Here is a 6,271-nt window from a genome sequence, read left to right as displayed (position 1 = left end):
TTCTCAATATCTTAAGCAACTTGCCTTTAGAACAAAATTCCTTCTAATTTTAAGGGCATGTTGCAGATGAAAAAAAAACAATATCTTTTGCATGGGCCAAGTTTTGCAATTCTAGAGAATTTAAAACTTGCTGAAAGAATCTCTTACCCCCCAAAATACATTAAATCTGATATTAATTAACATATCCTATGCTAAACAATTCAGATTTTAAAGAAAATTTTCATGAATTTTTTTTATCCCCCTTTTTTTGTCTCAAATTTTTGTATCCGTTTAGTTGGGACTTAAGATGGATTGCTAGTGTTTACAGTTTTTCAAAATCTGCTTTAGGGATTTTAGAGGCCTTAAATATGGCTGAGGAAAATCCCCTCAGGGGCCAGCAGGAGTGTGTTCAAGTGAGAAAAAGGCATCCCATCAACCTGTTTTTTTTATTTCCTAATTTGCAAAATGAGGCTGCTGGACTAGCTTCTGAATGTGGTTCTGATGTGCTAGGAATGCTTACAAACGTAAGTTGAAACACATTTTGTTCTAGTTCTGTTTCTCATAAATTTTTTGTTCGTATTTTGAGTTCCCATTGTCAGAGCTCTGCTGTCAAGTGAGTTCATTCATTAAAGTATCTGAATCTCCTTGACGAAGATTAATTTTAAGTGGAATTTTCAGAGGAAAGGCATGTAGCAGGCCTTGTTGGAGTTGGGAAAGCAGGCATTGGTTGGCATTATCTTAGTACAAGACATCTGTCCATTCAACAGCTGACTCTTTCAAATAAAGTTTTTGATCATTAGGTCTTTGTGCTCTCTGTTATCTCACCTTGTGATGTTGGGGAAATCATTTAACATTTGAAAATGAGTATGAGAAAATGGCTTCATAAACCTAGAGGTGTTTTATGTAAACATCACAAGAAAGATTAATCCTGGTTCCCACATCATTATACACACAATGTAAGTTACTTTGGGTCTCTAGAACCTGAAGTGACAGTGTTTAAGGCTTTCTAAGTTGACAATACATTTACACCCAAAAAGGTACCTTTAAATCAATATTTTTTGTGTGGGTCCTGAAAGAAATGTATACCTGATTCTGAATGAACAAAATTTGGGAGGAACAAGAAGTAATCTGGAATCTTTATCTGATTGACATTTTAAATTTCAGCTGTAGTGCAGGGCCCTTAGGAAAATGAAAAACTACAGCTATTCCTAATTCTTAAAAGTTGATTATTGGCATTTTAAAGTTGATTAAAAAATCTTTTTTGCAATATTTACAGTCTTGAATTTTCACATGAGCCTCCCAGAGGCTTATCTAGAATTGGATCAAGTTCAAAATAACCTACGATATTTTATGTACATTGTGACAAGAATAACATTGTATTTACTTTGTGGGAAATGTTGGTTAAAACTTTGGTTCAAATTGCCACTGGTTTAAAGGAAGAGAGCATTTGGTATTTCTATTTATATAATTCTATTTTCACAGCTTATGATCTCCTAAACCTCTAGAAATACTAGTTTTATCCACAGATGGAACTGCTGGATATAGTAACCTCAGCCATAGATAGACGTTGAGGTCTACTTGAATCTCTAGGAGACCTTTGTGAAAAATTGCAAAGATGAATAGGTTAGTGTATCTTCTATAGTTCTGTTACGGTGAAGTGGGACAATATTTTGTATTATGAGGAGGGAAACCATATTAAGCTAAGACATACTGACATCTCCTCAAAAGCTGCATGATAAATTAGAGTTGCCTCTGGCTATTTAAATCCTGGCTATTAAAATTTGGTGTATTCCAAAAGTTCATCTCCCAAATCCAGGCAGTATATATTTAAAACCACAATAGCAGTGAAAGTGTTATTTGTCCTAGAGAGTGAAGTCTACCTTTTTTTTGAGAACAAATCTACTTTGTATTCTATTGCTCTCTTTGAAGTTAAAGAAAAATTAACTGTGTAAAGAACAGAAAAAGCTTGATACTGTGAATTCTGTGGCCTCTTTTAAAAGTTTTTTTTAAACATGTCTTCCTATGAAAATGACATCTAATACAGAAGTTCTTTTAATTTGGCCTTTTAATAGGTCATAACACCAGGTATATAGGAGGTACCCCAGTGGGAAGACTGATCTAAAGGATGGGACATCCCTAGCTTCTACTTACACCCCCATTCACTAGCAGGTATCTGAAAAGGAGGTTCCCAAGTAAAGCAATGATAAAACCACTGAGAAACAGAAGTAAACTAAGCCCAGACTTGTATAAAATTCAGAACCCATTGGAAACTGGGGAGGAGTTTTACTAGGGGAAGTAATGTGAATTATAGTAAGTATGCCAGGGACAAGCTGGAGCTCTGAAGGGAATAGGAGGGACTTTGTGAGCCAGTGAGTTCTAGTAATTGGGAAGATGAAGCTATTGTCCTGGCCTGTTACTGATATGGGGAGAGAAGAGATTATACAGAATATGTATAAGGTGGCAAGCACTTCAAGAGCACCAAACACTTTGCATAAATACTTTGATACTCCCAATAACCCTTTGAAGTAGTTTCTTTTATCTCCATTTTATAGTTGAGGAAACTGACAAACAGGATAAAGAAGTTGCCCAGGGTCACATAGTAGTATCCAAGGCTGGATTTCACTTTAGGTGTCTTGAATCCAGGCCTAGCACTATTCACTGTTACCAGTTGATTATTTGGAAAGGCATTAATGCCCCATAGATGTGCAGGCGTGTGCCAGGGCTGATGAGCCTTAGTAATAAACACAGAGGGCCAACTTGATTTTTTTTTTTTGCTAAACCCAGCTTTATTTTTTAAAAAATTTTATTTTTTAAAATATTAATTTATTTAGTCAATTTAGAACATTATTCCTTGCTTACAATAATCACATTATTTCCTTCCCTCCCTTCCACCCACTCTTCCCACAGCCAACACGCAATTTCATTGGGTATTACATGTGTCCTTGATCAGAACCTATTTCCATGTTGTTGGTGTTTGCATTAGGATGTTCATTTAGAGTCTACATCCCCAGCCATATCCCCTTGATCCATGTATTCAAGCAGTTGTTTTTCTTCTGTGTTTCTACTCCCACAATTTTTCCTCTGAATGTGGATAGTGGTTTTTCTCATAGATTTCTCCAAGTTGTTCAGGATCACTGCATTGCCACTAATGGAGAAGTCTATTACATTCGATTGTACCATAATGTATCAGTCTCTGTGTACAATGCTCTCTTGGTTCTGTTCCCATGGAATTCCTCCACTTGATTATTTGAGCACAATAGTATTCCATCACCAACATATACCACAATTTGTTCAGCCATTCTCCAATCAAAGGGCATCCCCTCATTTTCCAATTTTTTGCCACCACAAAGAACACAGCGATGAATCTTTTTGTACATGTCTTTTTCTTTATCTCTTTGGAATACAAACCCAGTAGTGCTATGGCTGGATCAAAGTCTTTTAGCGCCCTTTGGGCATAGTTCCAAATGGGCCAACTTGATTTTGTTGCCAGAGACTTTTAAACAGGTGTGATCTCTAGCCCTAAAGGAAGCCAGGCTGTGACTGAGATGAAACCACCACCTGATTGGTCCCTAACAAATTGAGAGGGAGGATAGGGCCTCATCTAAAAGGGGCAGCAGTACTGACAACTAAAAATACAAAAGGGGCTGGACTTAAGATCTTTGTAACTCACCTTAGAGAGTTGGAATAGATGGTATCTGGCCCTGGCACAAGGTTCTATAGGAAAATAGCATAACAAATTCATGATTCAAGAGATCCAAGGAAAAACCAGAATTGACTCAAAAATGACTTGCAACCTTATAGAAAGTTTCTTGTCCAATAAGACTGGTAAGAAATCATTCTGGAAGAGGAAAATTGAGTGAAGAAAAATAGCTTGAAGCAGAAGATGGAAAGATTTATCCAAGTAGCAAAAAACAATGAAAAGCTGAATAAAACTTATCAAACAATTCAATGATGAAGAAATAAATTGAAAAAGACAAAGGAACCATAGCCCTCTACTATAAAGAACAAATGATCTAGAAAACTGCTATGAGAAATAAGTCATGAGACTGAAAATCATGGCCAAAAGTAACTTGGACATACTTTTAAAAGAAATACTGTTTTAAGAAATTATTCCCACATCTGTTAACGGGAATAACAACATGAAAATAGAAAAAATTGCTCATCTAAGAACAACCTCAAAGTAAAAACACCCAAGAATGTCATAGCTGAGATGCTAACTTGTCGAGTCAAAGGAAGAAGTGAAGCTAGGGAGGAAAAAGTTCAGGTACTAAGGGATTATGAAGAAAAAGAAAGAATTCAGAACTTAAAAATTAAAGAACAAATGCTAAAAGTAAATAAAAGTATTAAGAAGTCAACTAATGGATAAGCAGTTAACAAAAGAAGAAAGGCATAATCAATATTTTTAAATGCTTTAAATCGCTTATAATGGAAATGTCAATTAAAATAAGTTCTATGTCAAACCCATTAGAGAAGGCAAAAAACAGAAAAATTATTAGAGGGGACTGTAGGAAGTCAGACCACTACTGTACTGTTGGAGTTGTGAATTTAGCTAATTCTGGAAGGCAATTTAGAAGTGCACCATGAAATTGGCTCAGCAATACAAATCGTAAGATTAAACCCTAAAGAGATCAGAGATCAAGAGAAAGCCATTAAAAAAAATAACACTTTTTGATGTCAAAAAAACAAAAATAATGCCAAAATCAATTGAGGAATGGCTGAACACATAGTAGGATATACACTATGTTAATTTGTGTATGTGTTTGTATACATTTATATATACATGTGTATAGACATGTTTTACACATAATATACACATATATGACTATCAGATTCAAAGAAACACACTTTTATGAGTTAATGCAGGCTGAAGTGAGCAGAACCAGAACAATTTAAGTAGCAAGTATAATGATGTAGGAGAAGACTTCAGAACTGATTAAATGTAAGGAATGCAACAAAGCTCTGAATCTTTTATGAATTCTATGTTGTGATATGTAACAAGACAGTCTTCCCACTTTTGCAGAGAAATGATGGACTAGAAATGCAGAATGAGTCATATATTTTTTAACTTTAGCCAAGTTATAGTTGTTTTTTGCTTACCTGACAGGAAAGTTTTTGTGTGTATGGGGTATAGAAGTTCAGAAGGGATATATTATTTAAAATTTTAATTATGCTAAAAGAATCCAAAGTTTAGAATAGTAAAAAAGTTTTTTTACTACCAGTTCTGGAGTAAACATTTCAATATAATTTTTCCTTTTATATTATATTTTTGACACCTGTTGAATCCTTCCTGTTGGACTAGCAAGTACACTAGCTATGGAGAAGTGTGTGTGGGGGCAAATACACACTCCCACACACAGATAAATACATGTACAGAAGTTTATCCAGACCTCTAGAAAGATCTCAATTATTAATTCATTTCCCTAGATGTGCCATTTGGAAGTACTTTGTATAGTTCCCAGAGTTAACATGCAAGTGCTTTCCAGTGGTCTTTACAGAGATTAGGAATTGTTGCACTATTCAGTGTTTGCTTGGCATTCAACATGCCTGCTAGAACTTGGTATCTTGAACTCGGGAATCTTATGGCCACTCCAGTCAAAATGAAGGATCACATATTAGTCTTAGCATAGGTGCAGAACCCTATTCAATCTTGTCTTCGCTTTTTGTGGCTTTTTTTTTGTGTGACATTTTTGGGATACATTTTTATGCAAATCATTATGGGTCATATGAAAGTTAGTGATAACATCCAGCAGAAAAGAAAATTAGAAAACATTTAAAAAGAAAACAAGGAATATGAGAGTGGTATCCATGTTTCTGATTTTGCATGTTGGGAACATTGTGAAAAATAAAGAGTAAAGCAGTGGATTTTGCTAAAGGAGTGAAAGTTGTGATAAAGCAGAGATCTCAGATATTAGAGGAAGTAGAGAGATTGTTACTGAGTTGGATAAATGAAAAACAGTGGGTGATAGTATTTCTGAGGCAATAATTTGTGAAAAGGCATGTTGTGTGCTGATCTGTTGAAAAACAAGCCTAGAACTAATTGTGAAGTGTTTAAAACCAATAATGACTGGTTTGACAATTTTAAAAAGTGAAGTGGCATACAGAATGCGGTGGGACATGGAGAGGCAGCTAGTGCCTACATAAAAGCTGCTGAGGAATTTGTGAATGATTTTAAAGATTATGTAGAGACTGAGGGATTTCTTCCCCAGAAAGTGTTTATTTTGGAAAAAAAAGTCAAACAGGACCTAAATCATTTGAGAGGATACCAACCAATGAAGGGCAGGCTAACTGTTGT

This window comes from Monodelphis domestica, chromosome 6 (genome assembly GCF_027887165.1).
Source record: "Monodelphis domestica isolate mMonDom1 chromosome 6, mMonDom1.pri, whole genome shotgun sequence".
NCBI lineage: Eukaryota > Metazoa > Chordata > Mammalia > Didelphimorphia > Didelphidae > Monodelphis > Monodelphis domestica.
Note: the sequence above shows the minus strand (reverse complement) of the source record.